The sequence below is a fragment of the Aegilops tauschii genome, chromosome 2 (assembly GCF_002575655.3).
Source record: "Aegilops tauschii subsp. strangulata cultivar AL8/78 chromosome 2, Aet v6.0, whole genome shotgun sequence".
NCBI lineage: Eukaryota > Viridiplantae > Streptophyta > Magnoliopsida > Poales > Poaceae > Aegilops > Aegilops tauschii.
The window spans coordinates 144423306-144445076 of NC_053036.3; the positions used below are offsets into that span (position 1 = coordinate 144423306).

At 43.1% G+C, this 21771-nt stretch overlaps 1 pseudogene; it reads left to right on the forward strand.

Annotated features, from left to right (window-relative positions):
* The first annotated feature begins 9433 nt into the window (after positions 1 to 9433).
* Positions 9434 to 21771, forward strand: part of LOC141041974 (uncharacterized) — a 37623-nt pseudogene continuing 25285 nt past the window's right edge.

Below are 21771 nucleotides of genomic sequence, written 5' to 3' on the forward strand. Positions count from 1 at the left end.
TGAATTGGTTATTTGATAGTTATTGTATGGGGTAATATTACATAGACTGATGAATTTGTAATTGTGGTTGTTTTATTTTGAACCGGATGGAGTTGACTAGTTTGGAAATTTAAGTTTATTTTTGTTCCATTATGTTTTTCTTGATTGGGTGCCTTCAAGAATATTTTCCTCTATTATTTGTTGCTACGAGTTGGTATAAGATGAGATGTATTAAGGGGAGCACTCAGATGTGCACTTTCGTGATTCTAGGCAGTGCACAGTCGTCTGTTCAAGGAGGCATTGTTTTTGTTTTAGGCAAGGCACGCTCTGGTCTTATTAGTTTGCTTAGCTTCTTCACTGACAGGTAGGGGCTTTACTTTTGCTTTGTGTTTGTACTGTGTTTGGCACGGTTGTTTTTATATTGAATATATGGTTGTGGTTGTGTGCTTGAAATTTTTTTATGCAGAGCTTTAGTGTGTTTAAGATTCTTCAGATTTTCTCACTTTGCTGTCTGTTTCAATATGTGTTGTCTGTTTTAGTATATGTTGTCTGTTTTAGGCACGGTAATCCAGTGTGATACTTGCTGTGGGAGCATTGTGTTATCGACGGTTGCGTTTCTGTGTTTCTATTATTGTGGTGGTACTTTGATTTTGAAAGGCATGGCCGTGAAGGCATTGGATGCATTGTCGTATGTTTGGTAGATGCGTTATCCTTCCTTTGGGTATTAAATTCGGAGAGGCACTGCATTATGTTAGTATGAGTCACTGTCATGGTTGTATGTTCTGTAATATTTCTAGTTAGCTGCTAGTGAAGTCACGTCTGTCTAGTTAGTGGAGGCATGTGCTATGTTATGTTGAGTCAGAGTTCTGTTTGTTGTTCGCAAATGCTTTCTCTTACACGTTCGCTCGGAGAGGCACGTCTACGATGTTACTCAAAGGCATGGTCGTGCCTTTCTTTCGAAACGTTTGCTTTCACTTATTTGCTGAGAGAGACTCGTCGTTGAAACTTGTGAGGTCACAGACCTTTTACAGTTGAAGTCACGGTCGTTCTTCTGTTTTGGTATTTTTTCAGTTTAGTCGTCTATCACAGATGATGGTTCTTCTTTCTTTAACTTGAGCCACGGTCGTGCTTCCATGACTCATTTGGCTTGGAGAGGGACCGGTGTTAAGCTGTCGAGAGGGGACGGTCCTGTGTTAACTGGTGGCGCACTTGTGTGTGTCAGCTTAGTTGTCCGTGGTAAGAGAGGCATGTTCTACGTGGATAAGAGGCACGACAATGCCTCTGTGACCCGGATTACTGGAGGTGGGTCATTTAGCTCCTTCGTCAGATGCTTACGAATTGATAGTGTTTTCCCTCTGTGTTTCAATTGTTTCTTTTATTATGTCCTATTGAAGTGAGTGGTGTTCTAGTGCAAGGAAGTGATGTGTTGAATATCATGTTTAGAACTTTTGGAAAAAATACGATTCTTATTTGTAAATGTTTGCTGTTCAGGAATTTAAGACTTGACCATTTGAACGCACAGTTGTGTTTAACAGGATCCATAGTAGATATCTTGGACGGACACAAAAATAGGTGAAACATTGTTGTGATTACATATGAGTCGATATGGCTGGCTGAAACAATGTTCGGATGGCTCCAGCTAAATTAAGGCACATTTAAGCAGTAGTCATCTTCTTCCAACTCTTCTTCTTTCGCGCCGGATATTGTGCTTGTCGAGGACGATGCTCAGTGCCTCAAATACATGGCCTGTGTTGTGGTTGGATGTTATCATTTTGTAAGTTAGTTGTTCTCTCATCGGTTTCACATGGATCTGCAAACACATAACCGTGCAAATTAATAAAATTTATTGTAAAACTTAATGTTCAGCTGGCTTGGATGAATGTATGTTGATGTGTTGTCAATGAGAGTGAACTTACATTATTGATAAAAAATGAATTATTATTCAAATTAATGAGCGGCATCAAATGCATGGTGTAAAGAGCACTGTCATCCCTGAAAATTGAGAGCATTAATGTCTGTGATTAGAAGGTGAACAGTAGGTATGGGATGTGTAGTGGAACAAAAAGATGCATGGTTTAAATGAGGTAGAGCTACAGTTAAAAGAAACCTACTCTCTGTCTGAGTTACATACACTCTGCACAGGTTTGACATGAAAGGAGGCCATGGTGTGAGGATAGTTGTTGTAAGCGGAATGGTAAGCTCTCTTGAAGTTTTTGATGACAATGTTCGAGTGTTCCTTTATACCGTCGCAATTGATATAAGGACACAGAATTTCGAAGCGACCCATTGCAAGATTCACGATGATGAGGTAGATAAAATGTGGATCCTTTCTCACAGGTATTAAGACCTAAAACAATTAACAGGGAATAATATCATTGTAACAAGAAAAACTTGTAGAATCAAAGACGAACACTGGGCAGATAGAGTGAGTAGGGTGAACTCACGAAGTTACATTTGTTGGGCAGCCTGTACCCAATAGTTTTTTCCACAATATGTTCCTTGAGTAGTTCTGTGCTTGCTCCTAGAACTCTAAATTTATCCTACAGAAAATTGAAGCTGTGTCACTCAGTGTGGTAGTAGTAGTAAATGTGGTTTGTTATTATTATTTATGAGAAGCAAGAACTTACAGAAGCGTCCATGTACATTATATGCTTGTGCACAAATGCTGGCGTTGCGTAGAATTGTTCTTTCATCAGCAACGCTGAGTAAGCATCGACCACGAATGAGTTGATATATCCGTATACCTTCATTGACAAACCTAAAGTTCGATGATCGGCCCAACGTCGATCAACGGAGAATATCCTCTTGCTGTAAAAAAAATGAATTTTAAATCGTAAGATTTTCTTTTTTAACATAAGAGGAAATGATTAGTATTCAATTTCAATAGTAGAAGAATCGAGCCGAAACACTTGAATATGATAGCTTCAGGCAGAATATATTGCATTAGTAAATGAAGGGACCAAAACTTTACTGTAACAGGAACAACGAATTCATTACCTATCATTTTGCTTGATACCTGGCGTATTGTCGACGATTGTTTCATACACTTCTTTCTCCTCGTTTGTGGAATCTCTTATTTCCAAAAGTTGGTAGTGATCTTGATGGTCATTCCCTTGGTCAGTGAATCGAGTCTGTTCTAGCTCATAATGATGTTGATGAGGCTGGAAGACATGACCACTGGAGTTCAATTGACCATTACTAATTTGCAGACGACCCTCATTATAATTGTTGTTTCTTTGGAACATTAGGCGTTGTGGTTGGTGCTGCATGCGCAGTTCTAATGTTCTGATAGTTGGATCACCAGCTGAGCTTGAAAGAATATCTGTTGGAAAATGCTGGAGAGGATGGCCGGAATACTGCATGCTGTTGAACTGTTGTTGCAAGGCACTGTAACTTTGCCCATTAGACCCGCCTCTGTGTGGTTGCTGATTGTTCTGCTCTTGAGGTTGGCGTTGTTGGCACCGTGTAGTGCTGTTATTCTGAGCATCATTGTGTTGGGGGTAGTGGGCATCATAGTCAGTGGTTTGTTGCTGGTACTGCTTGTGACTTTGGTTGTTCATCGCATATGGTGAGCGCCGGCTTTTGTTTGAACCGCCGTTATTCTGAGCACCAGGATGTTGGTAGAAGTGGTTTTTGATACTAGGAGCTGGTTGGTTGTAGTGTTGGGACAAGGGAGTTGCTGGTAAACTTTGGGACAAGATAGTTTGAGTTAAACCTGTAGAGTATGACGTATCAAAGGCCTGTGTGAGGTGGCTACCGCCTGACATTGATCCTGATCAGCTGGGTATAGGTGGCTCTGGATAGTTAGAAAGGGAAGATCTAGCCGACGAGCTTGAATTCTTGGCCAAGTGTGAGACAATATCAGGTTGGCATTGTTGTGATGCTACTTGGTTATGAAAGGGTTGTTTCTTTTTTTGTTCAATGACTCTGTCAAGTTGTTCATAGATAGATGGGTCAGACCATATTTGATCATCATCAATGAATCCACAATTAAGGAGGCCTCTGTGGTTGTCAGCTTGTAGAGACTGGTTGTTTGCAGTTTCTGTTGAATTATGTGGAGGCTCCAGTATCCTAACTCTTTTCATAGGAGGCGTTGTACTCTTGTTACCTGGATCTTCTGACTGCTTTAAGGACCTCTTGTGAGCTGCCATTTGTGGTTCCGGTTCTGGCGGTTATGCGCTTGTGGTAATAGGGACGCTGTCTGTGGGATCAATAGGTGGTTGCTTCGTACACTGTTCATGTTCTTCTGCAATGTTATTGTCTTCTGCATTGACAGATGGTGCAGCAACCAGTGGAGCATCACTAGTGGATGGAATTGCTTTTCCCGTGTCCAGTACTGAGCCAGAACTGCTGGCAGAATCACTGGGGACTTCTACTATAGGAGCAAGGGAGGAAGTAGCTCTTGTGCGTTCTGTTTCAGCAATGTTCTTCTCATCACTCAAAGTTGAAACAAGATGGACCTTATCTTCCTGCAGCGAAGAAGAACGTTGTCCAGTGACATTGTTTGATTTTTGTGCAGGCTGGGATACAGTGAGGCTCTTTGTGTTGGTTGAAGAGTTGTTGTGAGCGCTATCAGAACCGCTGGACCGTGCAGTAGTTGGTGACGTTTCCCAACGTGATAAAGAGGTGCTCCAAGTGTATCTGTTGAGATTGGATCTGTTAGTAATTGTTTGTCAACCGCAGAGTGCTAGGCTGATGTTTCTGTTGCAGTAGGTTTTGCTGTTTCCTCCAAGAGTTTTTCCAGTGGGCTTGTCAGAGAGTTGTGGTCTGCAGATCCTCCAGCAGAATCTTGGGTTTCAATCGGTACAGAACACTCGGATGAATTTTCACCTGTCATTATAATTGCCCCGCTCTCCAGCAACTCGGATGTTGACACGAAGGGCTCATGGACCGGCAAGCCATCAAGGCAGTTGTGCAGATGGTTATGCACTTTGTCCAGATGAATCTAGGCTTGTTCATCAATGTCCTCTTTGTTGTGGTCGATCATGTTCACTTCCAGTAGCAACTTAATCTGGGTTGATGATTTTAGGCGTGAAGATAGACGAATTTGGGACTGCTCTTTGGCGTACGGATTCTGGGATTCTGGGTCAGGGGTATCGCAGCAACCCTTTAAATTTTCCAGGGAGTATGATGTGGCGTGAAGGACACTGGTTGAGCCACTGCTGGAAGAACTTTGACTGCTTGTTGTGCTAGAACTTGGAAGCATAGAATATGTTGAAGGGAGTGATGAAAAAGTTTCTTTTTCATTTGAGTTGTCCTGTTGCAAGTTACAATAAACGCCCTGGTCTCTGGTCTTGGTTTCTTTTGCACTAAGATCCCTACCAAGTGAAAGGAGCTTCTCCAATTTCTGCTCGAGAACTGGTTGAAACCGCGAGAAAAGTTCTGTGTACATTTCATTGATAACTTTGGCAATTTTCATCTTGGCCTGGAATTGAAAGATTTATTAACACCGAGAATGAAAAGAAGTTATTAATACCGAAAATGAAAAATATCTTGTGAACTACTGTACGTTGTGTCAATAATTGCAGAAAGGGCATGGAATAATGTGCGCAGAAGGACACATGGTGTGCTGCGGGAAGCGCGGCTAACAAAGTCCATGAATCATGGTGAACACATTCCTTGAAAGAGCACAGTCGACCTACCGTACGGAGCATGGTTGATCTACCATCGTAGGGAAGCAGTGCTATATTTAACACAAAGGCACATCTAACGTACTATAGGAAGCACTTCTATATTTAACACAAAGGCATAGTTAACGTACTATAGGAAGCACTTGTAGTTTTAACACAAAAAGCACAGATGACGTACTATAGGGAGCACTTCTATATTTAACACAAAGGCACAGTTAATGTTCTATAGGAAGTACCTGTAGTTTTAACACAAAAGCACATGTAACGTACTATAGGGAGCACTTCTATATTTAACGCAAAGGCACAACTAATGTATTATAGGAAGCACTTCTAGTTTTAACACAAAAGCACAACTAACGTACTATAGGAAGCACTGTTAGTTTTAACGCAAAGGCACGGGTAACGTATTATATGAAAGCACTTCTAGTTTTAACACCAAAGCATAGCTAACGTACTATAGGAGGCACTTGTATATCTAACACAAATGCACAGTTAACGTACTATAGGAAGCACTTTTATATTTAACACAAAAGCATGGCTAACATATTATAGGAAGCAGTTCTGGTTTTAACACAAAAGCACAGATAACGTCCTATAGGAAGCACTTCTGGTTTTAACACAAAGGCACAGATAACGTCCTATAGGAAGCACTTTTATATTTAACACAAAAGCACAGCTAACATACTATAGGAAGCACTTCTATATTTAACACAAAAGTACGGCTAACGTCCTATAGGAAGCACTTCTGGTTTTAACATAAAGGCATAGCTAAGGTACTATAGGAAGCACTTTTATATTTAACACAAAAGCATAGCTAACGTACTATAGGAAGCACTTCTGGTTTTAACACAAAAGCAGAGCGAACGTCCTATAGGAAGCACTTCTGGTTTTAACACAAAAGCACAACTAACGTACTATAGGAAACTGTCTGGATGAACACAATAGGACATGTATGTGTTTCGTAAAAACTTAGGGAACATCATTTCAAACATAAAATCAGGTGTAGAAGCTGGAAATCACTTACGGAACAAAGTTTTTCTTGAGGCACAAATTCTTCTATGTAGGCTTCTAGTCTGGGACTCATTTGAAAAAATGGCGCCTGAACGCCAGGCGGTGGTTGGAAAGGCGTGCACCTAATGTCTTTCAGCTGCCATGTGGAAGGAAAGAATTACAGTCAAGTCAAATTAATACATGGCAGCTAAGTCATTATGTTGAGTCGAAAAGTTCGCCAAAGGAAAATGACGAAAAGTTGACTCACCGTGTGTTTCCCAAAAATCCCGTCCTCTGTTGACAGGCTGTCTATGTTAGCATAATTCTTAATGGCCTCTGTGTCCCACATGACAAGTCTTGCAGGAGTGTCAGGTTCCAGGTCCATAATCTTCGTATCCAGGTACTCAAAATACATTATATGCAAGTGGGGAAGAGGTAAACATTAATCATGTTCTTGTAGCTGCTTGTGGGTATAAATAAGTGTACAAGTTAGTGAACGAACCACTGGAATCAGGAGGCAGCCACACAGGGCGCCTGCGAATCCTTTGTCCTTGAAGGTCTGGAGTGATGTCACCAGTTTCTCTGTGACAGCATTGGACCAATCATATGATGATATGTTACTTGCTGGTCCTTCTAGAGCAGCTAAATAGTCGGGGCTAATGCAATCATATGTCGTTGGGCATAGAAATACCGATGTTGCAAACATCACGAAAACCCGTTGAAACACTTCTCATGTCAGCTCTGGGGTTATGAGACCAGTTAACTCTCTGATGTTTGGAGCGTGCCCAGCACACCGAGTTTCAGACTTAACCTGACATCTGAAAGCTTCTGAGCATTTTCTAGGGATAATCTGCCCGCCCAGTGGAATTCCTAAGATCCGGTGCACGGTGTACGTGTTGATAAGGAATCTGTATCCACTAGGCAGTATGAAACACCTGGAAGGGAAATCAAAATAGCGGACAAGCCAGCGAACGAAACACCTTGGAAGCTCGCGACAGCACAGATCTAGAAGGTATCCAAAACCAATATCTCTGACAAGTTGTTTTTGTGGTTCTGTTAGCTTTTCACAGACAGAAATGAATTTCCAGAAGCTAAGTTTTGTGCTGAACTCTTCTTTGTATTCACCCATTGCAGCAGCTCTGTGGACAAAGATAAGAAATGACCTTTAGCAAATGTATTGTTGAACCACATGCTTTTCTGGCAGAAGCTTACATATAAACGCCGAGTCAGCAAAACAGAGATAAATATTTAAGCTGTGATTAAAAATGCAGCTAGAATGAGAGGCATTGATTTCCAAAGAAATTTCAGCGACACACGCGAGATGCATGATAAAAAAGCACCTACTTTGAGGCAGCAAGCTGCTTCTTTGTCCTGTACTCCTCAACAAGCTTTTTGTGCGCTGCATGTTTTAACTCGATCCTTAGTCTCTCTGTCTGTAGTTGGTCATGAACCATGAAATCTTGGGTGACAATCTCCGTGCCATCGACAGACTGAGACTGAGTCTCCGACAACTATGGGGTGGAGTCCATCTCATCGAACTCTACATAAGAGGTCATGAGACGTCATCGTTACCAGGTCAGCTATGTAAGACAGTTGTTAGCACTGCATGTGAGACCATCGTCAACAGGTTGGTTAGCTAAGATGGGTTCTAACTCTGAGTTAGTAACTGCTTTGCAAAAACGGACGTAAATCCTTTGGATCTCTGCTATAGATTGCGGATCTATACAAATAATTTGACTTGTCTCTAGTTGGTTAGCTAAGACGAGTGCTTAAGTTTTGCATGGCTGGAGATATAACTCAAGTTAGCAAAACCACGGTGCAAGCATGCAGTTGGCATGGTTAAAGTGAGGTTAGCTGAGTCCTAATTTTAAATCCATAACCCCTCTGCTGTTAAGACGGCGCAACAGTTTGAGCACAGACCAGCTGAAGATAATTGGATTCGGAACCGATATTCAAATCGCGCCCCACCTGCTGTGTTGCGCACATGCGGTGTGTACGCAGCCCGCGGAATTGCTAGCACCAGTATTTTTTTTTCAAACGTTGAATCGGTGGCATAATCATGGTGAGGATGCAATGGATTACCTGAACAGGAGATCCACGACGAGTGAGATGAAGGAGACCGATAATTTTTCAGTGACGAGCGAACTCTGCGGAGGGATCAGGATTGGCTTTCCTTTGGAGAGCTCGCCTGTCGCCACCGATGCTAGATGGAGAGAGATCTGGAACTCATCTGCGGACGACCCCACAAGTTAGTCAAATACTTGGAGGAACTATTTGAGAGCCCACATGTCAGTATGAGTTTGAAGTCCACCTACCACATTTTCTCACCTCAGATGGAGGTACTCCTCGTAGGACTCATATAAGGCCGACCCCACAAGTTAGTGAGAGACTTAGAGGAATTAGTAACTGAGAGCCCACTTGTCAGTGTCGTCGACAGTCAAGTGAAGTCGACCTACCACATCTCGTTACGCCCAAGAAACATGCCCATCTTCTCCTGCACACAAAAAACGAAGTAGCCTCTCTCTTTCTTTCTCTCTCTCTCCCTCTCTCTTTCTCTTTTCTCTCTCTCTCTGAGATTCAAAATCATTGAAGGGGATCACTGACAAACTGCAGGGAAGCAGACCCCCCCACAATTTAGAAAGGTGTGACTTCCGAACAATCAGCGCATAAGATTCGGCAATCAAAGGTTAGTAAAAAATTTATCAACGCACCTTTTGCGTGGCGATTCCTGATACACGATATTCAATTCGTTGATGAATTTGTTGTGGTCGGGATTCATAGAATAAAACTGTTTAGTTTTACACTGTAGCTTTGATTTGCGTTTGTTTTTTGTTTTGTATCCTCTCGTCCTTGTAATACGAGGTTGTTACTTTTGTTAGGTTTCATGGTTATCTTTGTGTTAAGTGTTGCACAAGCAAATTAGCATCAGAGGATCTCACTTTGGTTGAGGTTGTAGTTTAATTAAAAATTAATGTATGTATATATTTATATATGTTAATTATATAGAACTAAAAATATATCTCTGTTGATATCGACTTCGAAAAGTTTCAACACTGATACTGCAGGTTTATAACCTTTATATTTATTACGTCTCTTTTTCAGGGTAGATGTTCAGGAGTGCGTCATCTGGTCAGGACAACAGGGGCGGTCGGTCTTTGAACGACATCGACAATCATTATGGGAGGCAGGTAATAGTAAGGCAGTTGAACATTAGTGTTTGGTCTTTTATTTCTGGGACGTTTGTTGTCAAGGTGTCACCACTAAGAACACCAAATAGTAGATCATTAACAACAACAAAAATGATTTATATATCCTGGATGAATGCTGTAATATCTGTTTATCCTATGCATCTACTCTGCAGTTGAGTATCGAGAGGTGGAAGAAAAAAATTACTACAAAATGAGAAGAAGATCAAGGATGGAGATGCTGTCAAACACACACATGCCATGAAGGCTGGAATAATTGCAGTCAAGAGTGAGATACAAGTTCTTGGCAAACGCCCCAACCAGGAGCATGGTGTGCAACAAACACCTGCCAAGAGGAGCATTCTAAGCAGCACAGACTCCACTAAGCAGATTGTGCAGGTAACAACGAAAACTTCAAACACTCGTTTTAACGTACGTGGTAGTTTTAGTCGCACGTGCCTCTAATTATTTTTTGGTTTGAAGACATAGATGCCCACAAAGGCGCAGAGCGGGCGTTGTGACGGCCCAGCGTTTGTAGGCGGTCATAATGAAGAGGTGCAGGGTAACAGAATTTCCTTTGATGCAAGCAGAAGGATCATTGGCAACAAAAGCATTGGTGTTCAAGGATTCGGTACGGTTTGCACAAGCAAGAAGAGCCCAGCGACAAAATCAAACATAGGAGCAATAAGCTCTACCATACAGCAGCATCAGAAAGCAATACAGGTGACAGCATGTACGAACGTGCAACAACATTTAAAGCAAATGTATATTTTTTTGTGAGCAATTTTTTCTTTGTTTTCGTCTGGTATATTTAAATTGCAGTATCTTCCACACGCAGGTGTACGAGGAAGGAAGCAAGTATCAGGGTAATCCACAAATCGATGAAAACATAAGGCAAGGTCCTTTGAAAGGATCACCTGTGGCGTTCAACATGAGGGGTCCTTCCAAAGGATATCCGATGGCATTCAAAATCGTCAGCGAAATCACCAATGCACGGAGGTTGTCGCCAAGATTTGCTGGACAAGAGAGGCATGGGAAAACAAAGGTGACGTCGGAACTTTGCTTTTTCAATTCGACACACAAACAGTTAAAACAAAGGTGACGTCGGAACTTTGCTTTTTCAATTCAACACACAAACAGTTTTATGGGAGAACAGGGTAAAGTGGAAAACAGGAGGACGGCTGTCCGTCTTGTATGGCTGTATGTGCAGTTGTTATTTTATATAGGATGTTGTTGTGCCTCTCCGGTTGTATGGTGTAAACAGAAGCACATCTGTGCCTCTTTGTGCAGAATTGTGTGTAGCATGGTCACATTCGTGATGTGAACAGTGCCTCTGGTGTACCGCTTATACTCGGTGAAGAGGCACGGGTCTGGTTTTGGTATACCAGATGAGCCCTGATGAGTCATATAAATATTTTGTTTAGAAATTAAAAAAAATGCATATGCTGCTCTGGACACCTAATTCTGTTTCTTGCCATGTGTTCAGGATTTGGCGGAGGGGATAACAGATGAGGGAAAGAAATATCATAGTTCTCCATCCATTTCGAAGGAAACGCAATGTTCACTACAAAAAAATACACTTCCGTGATGATACGTGTTTGTCACAGTAGGTCGCGTTTTTTGTCATGCATGTACATCCATGACAAATTTATGACAGAATCAAGATAGTCATACCTGTGTTGTCGTAGAAGTGTTCCATGACATTACCAAAATTATCATCATGGAAGTGTCCACTTCCATGACGATAAATCGCGCGTCACGGAAGTGCTTTCATCAAGGGTGACCGACACGTGGCATCCACCGTAACGGAACGCCGTTAAGCTATCGGGTCAGGTTTTGGATCCGATAACCCGTTAACAGCCCCGACCAATGGGGATTTTCCACGTGTAAAATCATCATTGGCTAGAGGAAACACGTGTCGGCTCATCGTTGGGACAGATGTCATCCACTCACTGGACAGAAGGCGCCTATGATACGTCGACACGTGGCACGGCCCAACAGTGGCCCATTCTTGTGAAAAGGCCGGCCCGTTTGACTTGGTCAAAAGCTGGCGGGCCGGCCCATGGAAAGCCTGTTAACGGCCTGTTCACATATAGCCCATTTACACCCCGCTAACCCAAGGCCCGTTACGCCCTATCCGAATTAGGCCCAGTAGCGTCATCTGGGCCATCCAATATGATTCCAGCCCGTTTTCACTTCTGGCCCATGTATAGCCCATGACGTCTTTCGCCCATATGAGGCCCTTTGTAACTCTTGGCCCATTAGCGGCCCGTGCTGAAACTGGCCCGTAATGAACAGTGTATTACTTTACACCCATTAACGGCCTGTGGTGAAACTGGCCCGTAATGAACAGTGTATCACTTTATACCCATTAACGGCCTGTTATTCCGTTGGGCCGTTTCCAGCCCAAGTTAACTTTCGGCCTTCTGAGGGCCCATTTATTCTTGGGCTCATTTGCAGCATTTGGTTACTTACGGCGTGTTACTGTCATTTTCTGCTTGTGGGCCAAATTCAGCCCGTCGTTACAGTCGGCCCGTTTGTGGACCGTTAGTCTGTTGGGCCATTTTCATAGCATCACCAAATACGGCCTATTAACGGCCCGTTATGGTCAGCCCATAAAACGTACGATTTCCATTAAAGGCCCGTCTACGGCCCATTAAAGGCCCGTACAAGACCCATAAATGAGTCGGCGGCCCATGGATCCTACGAGACGTAGAAGGCCCATGGATCCTATGAGACGTACAAGGCCCATGGATCCTACGAGACGTAGAAGGCCCATGGATCCTACGAGACGTAGAAGGCCCATGGATCCTACGAGACGTAGAAGGCCCATGGATCCTACGAGACGTAGAAGGCCCATGGATCCTACGAGACGTAGAAGGCCCATGGATCCGACGGCCCGTGAAGGGCCATGGTCGGGCGAGTTGGCCCCCGTTTGAACGATATAGCATATTCAAAGAATTGTCCTACTCAATACTATACAACAAAGAGATCAAGGCATAGAAAGGTAGAATAATCCTACACTATACAATAAAGAAATTACAGCCGATTATACCCACTGGGCATTATGGTTCGGCACAGGTGATAATAAAGCATACACAAACAGCAAATTACATACACTGGGCAAATATAGCTCATACATCATGGACGCGCATCAACTTAACTCCATTTGAACTATAATCTCTTCAGAAAATAGGATTGGCCGGATTCAGATAGCACAAATTTCAGTCTGCAAAATCTCCAATTCCTTCATGGTTACCTCAGTGTCTTGTTTCATTTTTTTGACTCCTGCATCTAATACCTGCATGTCCAGTCTCAACTTGTTGATTATACGTTGACAATCATGTACACGTTGTCTTGCCACCTCTAGTTGATGCTCGATAACATCAGCACATTCCAATTCCAATCCATAATCATTCGGTAACGGCCATGCCGCACTGCTCGTAGATCTTTGTGTTGATGTTACTTCATGCTGAAATGTTTCTGTAAGTACACATGACTAGGGCAAAAATATAGTTACAACAGTGAAGCGAACAAGACACTATTTTGTACTACATGGCAAAACAGGACTAACAATAATGTTACACGTCACTTAAAAAAAAAATGTTACACGTCATGAAGCATAAGCAGGTGATATTTTAAAAATTATAAAAAAGATAGTCTGTGCAGCCTGCATACAGAAATCCCTCTTAGCTCACCAGAGGAGCATGATGTTGGGGCCGAATCGAAAACACAGACAAGTTACAAATTTAGACAGCACGTTGCGTATAAGTAAGCTAGCAGTTGGCCATTCTGTGCCTCAATTAAAGTCTTAGGGAGCATAATGAACAGCAGAGGGTTTCATACAAACATACTACAGCAGGCAAAACTATGCAATCATTAGCGTAGTATAAACTAGATTGTGAGCCTCATGCAATAATAGTTGGTTAATAGACTTCAAAGCTTCAGGCACACTTCGGCAGAGTAATTAAATGGTAAGGCCTTTAATTATGTCAACTAATAGTGATACAAGTACCGAACATCAGGCATGATTATTTGGGCATCGCATTAACTGAGGACAAATAAAGCAATTGAAAAGAGAAAATTAACTATGCCTGAAACAAACAAGGAATTGAACTGTTGAGTTGCATACAGTGACTTACCTTAGCAGGTTGAAGAGGCTCAGCGCAGCTCCTACTTCTCTTGCAAGGCTCCTTCCTAACATCTTGTACTTGGAAATCCTCAATCTTATCTTCATTGCACCCCCTCTGCAAGGTGACACAAACTAGTTACTCGTCTCCTTGGAAGATAAATATGCATACTTTGCAGTCTGTGAACACAAAAGGATGAGATTATAACAAAACAACACCACATAATGAAACATACCGCATCTCTTGCACTTGCACACAATGAAATGAGCATTTACTATGTGTGCACTATGTAAAAACTAGGCATACCTTCGAACTAGATCTCCAGGTACTCTTGGAGAGCCTACTGTAGTGTACAGCCAAACCTTTATGTCACCTATGAGTTAGACAAGGCCCCACTACAGCAGACCTTAGTGTTAAAATCGTTGACAAGCTCTGTTAGAGTGTTAGGTCAAGAACAACAAGTAATCAAAGCAAACAGTCCTAGTATGGCTGGCTGATGCAAACAAGCAATTGAACAGATGTGTGAGCAAATCTTACATATCAAGAAAAGAAGCAAGGAAGGAGGCTTAAAGACCATCACTTGACTGACCAGATTTAAGGGGCATTTAAACATCATGTGCAACGTATGAACTAACATAAACATTGCATATTCCAGATTCTACAATGGAATGCACATGTATTAGGTTATGCCATGTATGATGATGCCTAAATGTACAGATAGCAGGCAGGAGTGATTCATCATTCCACGCACAATTGAATTGCAGGTTAAGGGCTAGTTCGATTCCGCCTTTTTAGGGAATATTGTCAAAATAAGCCATAAAAGATGTAAAGAAGTCATTTTTGAGTTATGGGTTTGGGCTTAACTAATTTCGCTTTGGAGGGGGGTGTTTCGGGTAGAACCTCACTAAAAATTGAAGGGAAGGGGAATAGTGAAATGACTCTGTTGTCTGCCTATATTACACTCAAAATGCAACTGCTGACGCCCGTGTCACACCTGACCCTCAAGTAAAAACAAACACGCAAGCATTCATTGCCCTGCCCTCTTGCATCTCCTCTCCCCTTTCCCTCTACCTCGATCCCCTGCCTGCAGCACTAGGGTTCCTCCAGCGAGCCGTCACCACTGTTCCCATCTGGCCTGGTCCTCGACGATGCTATGTCCAGCTAGGCTACATGGCCGGCGGGTAGGGGCAAATCTCCCTGGCTACTCCTCCCTCTGGCGCCGCCCCTCATTCTCATGGTCTCCAGCAGCTGCTCCACTGTGGTTCGTCCAACGCACTACTCCGGCGGGCGCTGCACAACTACGGCTGATGCCACACTGCGGCAGAAGGCACCTTATTCCCCCTCCCCTCCTCCCAGGCCATGGCCTTGAGGTGTTGTTGAAGGATGAGCTCATCCAACAAGGTGAGGATCTCCTCTGATTTTTTGCCAAATTTTCATTCTGATCCACTATACGATGAATTGCTATGAGCTGCTTCTGCTGCTGCTATATGATGCATTGCTATGAGCTGCTCCTGCTGCTGCTATATGATGAATTGCTATGAGCTGCTGCTGCTGCTGCTGTATGATGAGTTGCTATGAGCTGCTGCTATATGATGAATTGCTATGAGCTGCTGCTGCTATATGATGAGTTGCTACAAGCTGCTCCTACTGCTATATGATGAATTGCTATGAGCTGCTCCTGCTGCTGCTATATGATGAATTGCTATGAGCTGCTCCTCCTGCTGCTATATGATGAATTGCTATGAGCTGCTGCTGGTATATGATGAATTACAGACTGCTGCTGCTGTATGATGAGTTGCTATGAGCTGCTGCTGCTATATGATGCTTTCAGGTGCTGCTGCTATACGATAATAACCAGCCACTTGGACCATCGAATTTCAATAAATAATTGTTCTTCATTTAAATGTGGGTCATGCGTTCTTCGTTTAAATTAGGCAATGGGGTCTCTATGGAAAACATTGACCAAAGTAGATTGTGCCAAGTAGATGGTATCTTTGTATTTGCATTTTGAGCAAATAGTGATGGTCTGTTTTCCCATCATATTAATTACTGCACTGGGTTCAATTTGTGATGTTTGCAAGTCAAATTAATTTCCATATGGGCAGCAAAATGAAAAAAATATAATGCAATCTAGACTTTCCACTGATCATACCAAAGATAAGCTGAAAACGCAATGGAAAGAACTGGTTGGCTTATTACATGGAGCTTATATTCACAGGTGTTTATTTTCTTAGGATAACTCGTAATAACTGTCCCTAAGAAACTTGGCTAATAGAACTGGCATACAAATAACATGTCACGATGATTGCAATGGAGGAGTGACGTACCATAGCACACTGTATAGGCTCACCGCTGCCTCTCCTTTTTTTGCGATGTTCCATGAAACACTACAACAAAATAGCCATGTAGAGATGTTTTCAATTCGACGCTTTTGTGTACGTCTCATTACTAAAATCCACTTGGTGCATATGGACGTTTTTTGAGATGCACAACACATCATCCCTTGATATTCCGATTAAAAAAATCTGGGTGGTTCCGTATATTTTGTTCAACCACCATCGCCCACTAAAAATAACCCACCATCGGCCATACATCGTGCGATATGGGCTAAGAAGATAACTACCGTGAAAAAAGAGATCGATCTCTCACCTCTAAACGTAGCGCCGCCATGCCATGCCGCCTCCTCTGCCAAGCTCCTCTCCTTCCTACACTGGACTCGCCATCGTTGGTCCACCGCCATGCGCTCGCCGGCCGCCAGCAGCAGCCCCGGGGACGCCGTCCTCCTGGTGGCGGCCCAGCCCCAGTACGCCCGTCTTGCAGGCGGCGACCCAGCCTCAGGAACATCGTGATTTGGAGGCCATGAGGGATCCTGCGATCGAGCGCACAAGGCCTGGTCACTGGATCTTTAGCAACATCTTGGCCTGTTCATCGTAGGTGAGTCGATCAACTTTTTCTTATCAGCTGTTCTATCAATTCATTCAAAGTAAAAAAATTGGAGCCTCTCCCTTCATGCGTAATTAATTGTGGAGGAGAATCTGACACTGCACGTACTATAGATTATCTATATTAAGATTAGGACAACACTACTTTGTCTTTTTCCGAACTCTTCTTTTACTAATTATACCACTGGTTCAATTTTATGTCGATCTTACACATAGCTTTCTTCATTGTTTTCTCCCAGATTACGGACACTCACTTATGCAGGTGTTTGACAAACAACCTCTGAGAATACCCTGATAATACAAGATGGTCAGTGTTCTTTACGAACCTTTCTTTTTCATGCGGTTAATAATTAAAACTCGTGTATCAACTATCAGAGCACCTCATTCCCACCATAAATGAAAATGAGAATTTTGCGCCCATGTTCTAATATTTTCTGGAATAAGCATGCCTTCTACTATCATACATGTAGTTTCTCATCTGCAGAAACTTTTCTCATGTTATCTGATAAAGAGCGCTCCCTGGATGGATATAGTATCATGTTTGGTAAGATTTAATCATATGTGCTTATGTGAAACATTTGGGTCACGTGCCTTGCACTATGTCTGGAGCAGCTAAATGGTGTGATGCTCACTTATGTAGATTTTGTATTAGACTGAAGATTATTAAGGTGAACTACCATGAGAATTCAGTCTTTTAATGGTAAACTATCATCCTATGTAGAACTAGTATTAAGGCTTAGATATAATTGGTGTCAATAACCATGAGAACTCAGTCCCTGTATGTTAAACTGTTGTTATTTCTGTACGTATACTTCTTTGTAAATTGTTGTTATTTTTTCTTACAAATATACTTCATGTATTCTCACCTTAGCGAATCCATCAATTACATCAAGATTTATCTCTCTTTTTACAGTATGTCTCTACACTTCATATGGTTACATGACATCTACCAAACTAGATTGAACTTCTGCAGTGCATGTTTACCTCGATGTGGTATGTAAATATCGCTCTTCTCTATTCTTATGGTTGTCTATTCAGCGAAGTAAAACTTACTAGTAGAAGTTCCAATGAATTTATTTATATCTCATTTGCCTTTCTTTGCAGAAAAAACTTCTATGTACGAATTTTAAAGGCGGCAACCACAAGGATAAACTAGAGAGGCAGAGAAAACAAGGATCTATTGTTCCACTATCAGCATGTAGATAGTAGAAGTCATATATGTATCAACTATTTTGTGAGACATGTAATTCTTTTATAGACGATGTGTACAATTGACTTTGTAAACTACTACTGGCTCCCTCTCTCAGTTATGCTGTAATACAACATTAGTATTTTGTGCGATGACATACAATTTTTTAATATATTCTAATATGTAGATGAGAGTCAAATTATTTGGTATTAGCAAGTAATTTCATTAAGCGCAATTGAACAATAATTTTTTATACAATATAAATAGGATATATCATATATGCAGTTGCATCTAGTATGAATTTTTCAATGCGTCCCTAGGGCATAAGGATGCTCTCTAAACGTCTCATACCATGTAGACACGCTTTGTAAGGACGCTCTCAAAATGCCTCATTTCCATGTAGACGCGCTTCCTATGCGCCTCAACTGTCTTTGAGACGGTGCGTGAGGAGACGCTCATGGGACGCTTTAGTGAGCGACTCTAAAATCTGCTAGAGATGATTTAATGCGCCTTTAGCACCTACATTGAGTGTCTCTACATGGATTTTTTGTTGTAGTGAAATTGCCACATACATCTTGTACTTTTTCATTGTGTAACCCTATTTGCAAGTTGACACGGCTAATTTCAGACATCTCTACATGATACTACATTGCATATCCCTTGCGCATATTTAAACCACCAATTAACGATTGTGTGCGTACCATAAACTAGCCATGACTCTGTATGCTGGACTAGCAGGCACTCTAAGGGAGCCTAATGTAGTGCACTGGAATTCCTACATGCACCTACGATTTTGTGTAATGTACTGCCCCTGTTCCTAAATATATGTCTTTGTAGAGATTCTAGTATGGGCCACATACAGATGTATATAGATGCATTTTCGGGTGTAGATTCACTCATTTTTCTCCGTATGTAGCCTATAGTGGAATCTCTAGAAAGACTTATATTTAGGAACGGAGGTACGAGGTAGTATCATGTATGACATCTACATATCTAATTTAGCAGCCAGTAGTAGAAATCATTGTCTGCACAAAGGGATTACTGGTCGAAAATCCTAGCAAAGCACGCTGGCAGGCACAGAACAATACAAGAGAGAGAGACGCGCTTACAAGATCATAGCAATGCCTCAGTCCAGGATCTTGGTTGGCCAAGCTGTTAGATCTAGAAGAAACATCGTCCTTGTAGTTTTTGCCAGCTGCATAACAGGTAACAGCGACCGGTTAGTATATTTGAAGTACATCAGACAGGTGATGCTGGACGGGATTAAAGGTGACAAGTACCTAGGCCGTGGCGGGTGCTTGGCATCTCTCCAGACGGTGGGAATCAGGATAGAAACGTCGAGGGTGATGACCCTGTGCTGGCTGTCGGGGTCCGGTAAGGAGATCTAGAACCATCGAGTAGGGTGTTTGTGGAGCGGCTCCGGTAGGGTGGACTACGGTGTGGGCGCAGCGGACCTGTGGCCGTGGACAAGGGCGTAGGTGAAGCTGCTCCGGTGGTTGGGTTAAGGATGGTGTCGATGACGCGGATCTGCGGCCGTGGACGGGGCGTCAGAAGCTGCTCCGGTGGTTGGGTTAAGGATGGTGTCGACGATGCGGATCTACGGCCGTGGACGGGGCGTCAGAAGCTACTCCGGTGGTTGGGTTAAGGATGGTGTCGACGATGCGGATCTGCGGCTGTGGACGGGGAGTCAGAAGCTGCTCCGGTGGTTGGGTTAAGGGTGGTGTCGACGATGCGGATCTGCGGCCGTGGATGGGGCGTCAAAAGCTGCTCCGGTAGGTTGGATGAGGGTGCGAGGAAGCGGATCTGAGGCCTTGGACTTGTGAGTTGGCAAAGCGGCCCCGGTAGGGTTAAGAATGGTATAGGCAAAGCTACTCCGGTAGGGTTGACGATGGTGTCGGCGAAGCGGTTACCGTAGGGTTGAGGAAGGTGTCGGCGAAGCGGCTCTGGTAGGGTTGAGAAAGGTGTCGGCGAAGAGGATCAGAGGCCGTCGACGGGGGCGTCGGTGGGGCGGCTCCGGGGGGTGTGGACGAAGCGTCTCCGGTGGGGAGTACGAATGAGCCGCTGCAGATGCGCGGCGGTTGACGAGAGTACCGGCGAAGCAGATCCGGCGCCGTGGACAAGGCCGTCACTGAATGGGCTGTGGTACAGTGGTGGATGAGCAGTCTACTTGTTTCTAGGGGAGGTGGGAGGGGTAGATGTGGCCGCAGAAGCAGATCCTGCGAGGTGGACGCCGCTGGCAGTGAATGGGCTATGGTACGCCGATGGATGAGCAGTCTAGGGTTTCGAGAGGGGAGGGGAGAAAGGGCGATGAAGTACGGACGGCGTGATGTAAGATGCACTGGTGCTGTGGAGTTAGTTGTTTTTGCGGGAGGGGGAGAGGAAATGGGGGTGCCGTGTAGTGGGGGAACCGGAAGTTACCAAAGCAGCCCCGACCTATCATGTAGATGAGGGCGGTATTGTAACTGTTGGTCTCCGTGCACCAAGGACAAAAGGGGGATTTCGCATGCTAAAGACTAAGGTGGCGGAAAGTTTAGAAGGAGGCGGGAGATTTTGCCTCCCGCGGGATCGTTCGTATCCAGTTTCAACTAATTTTGGACCATGCTAGCGGGAAGGTCATGCTAGACTGTGTACATGGGGCATGCGTCAGCAGTTAATAACTGGTGTGAAGTCCACCCCAGAAAAAAAGACAATAACTCGGGATGATGCGCCGATAACTTGGACGTTCACACGGGCGCGACCAATCATACGGGTGTAGTGGCGCGTTCACAAAAAGGGATCAAACGCTCAGCCTATGTATTTCTCGTGTAAATAGATAATTTAGTCCCATTGGTTATTTACTTTAAACAGAATGCATTGACGTGTTAGTGTAGAGGCGCACAAAAAGAAATGGATATTGTAGCCAGCTACTTAAAAGTGTTACCTCATATGATTACATAGCCTCCATTTCATAAATTGCGTACCCGTTGAATTCATATATGAATATTACATATATTACTTCAAAATAGAAACTTAAATCATCCAAGACTAATGAATTTGAATGCAAGAGTAACAATGGTGCATATACATGATAGCTACATTGGTTGTGAAGAAACATCACTGTAACTTTGGCATGCACAACTGGAAAGGTTTATTTAAATAGAAAAAAAAGTGATATGTGAGTGTCCAATCTTTATAGCGTTGAATCGATATTGTACCTTTGGCCACGATACGAAGTAGATATTGACTTATGTTCAAGCGATGCACGTCCACGATCGCTAGATAGTGATACGTGAATGAATTGTGCAATCTCTCTCACACGCATACATATCTCATTTCCCTGTGGGCATCGGAATCACACATGCGCACTTCGTGTATTTCTCTCCCTCCGTCAGGGTTAAATTCGTCTTTCTACCCCGTCCTACAAGTCTCTCACACAGAAACAGACACACTCTCTATGTCTAACACGCCCACCCCTTTAATTCCGCCCACCGACAGCCACTAATGTCTCAAAGTATAATAATGTCTCTCACACATATGCTATCTACCTATCCCTTAATATAGCTAGATATGTGGCACACAAACTCCTTCTCCCTACTGGCAAGATGCCCATGCGTTGCACGGAACATCAATATGCATTTGTATGAGAAGTTTATCTTGTGGGAGAAAAGGATGAACGAGGGAATGCCTTATTTGCAAATGCGGAGAGGGGTGTGGGTATCTTTTTGCAAAATTGCCATAGTTTCCTTC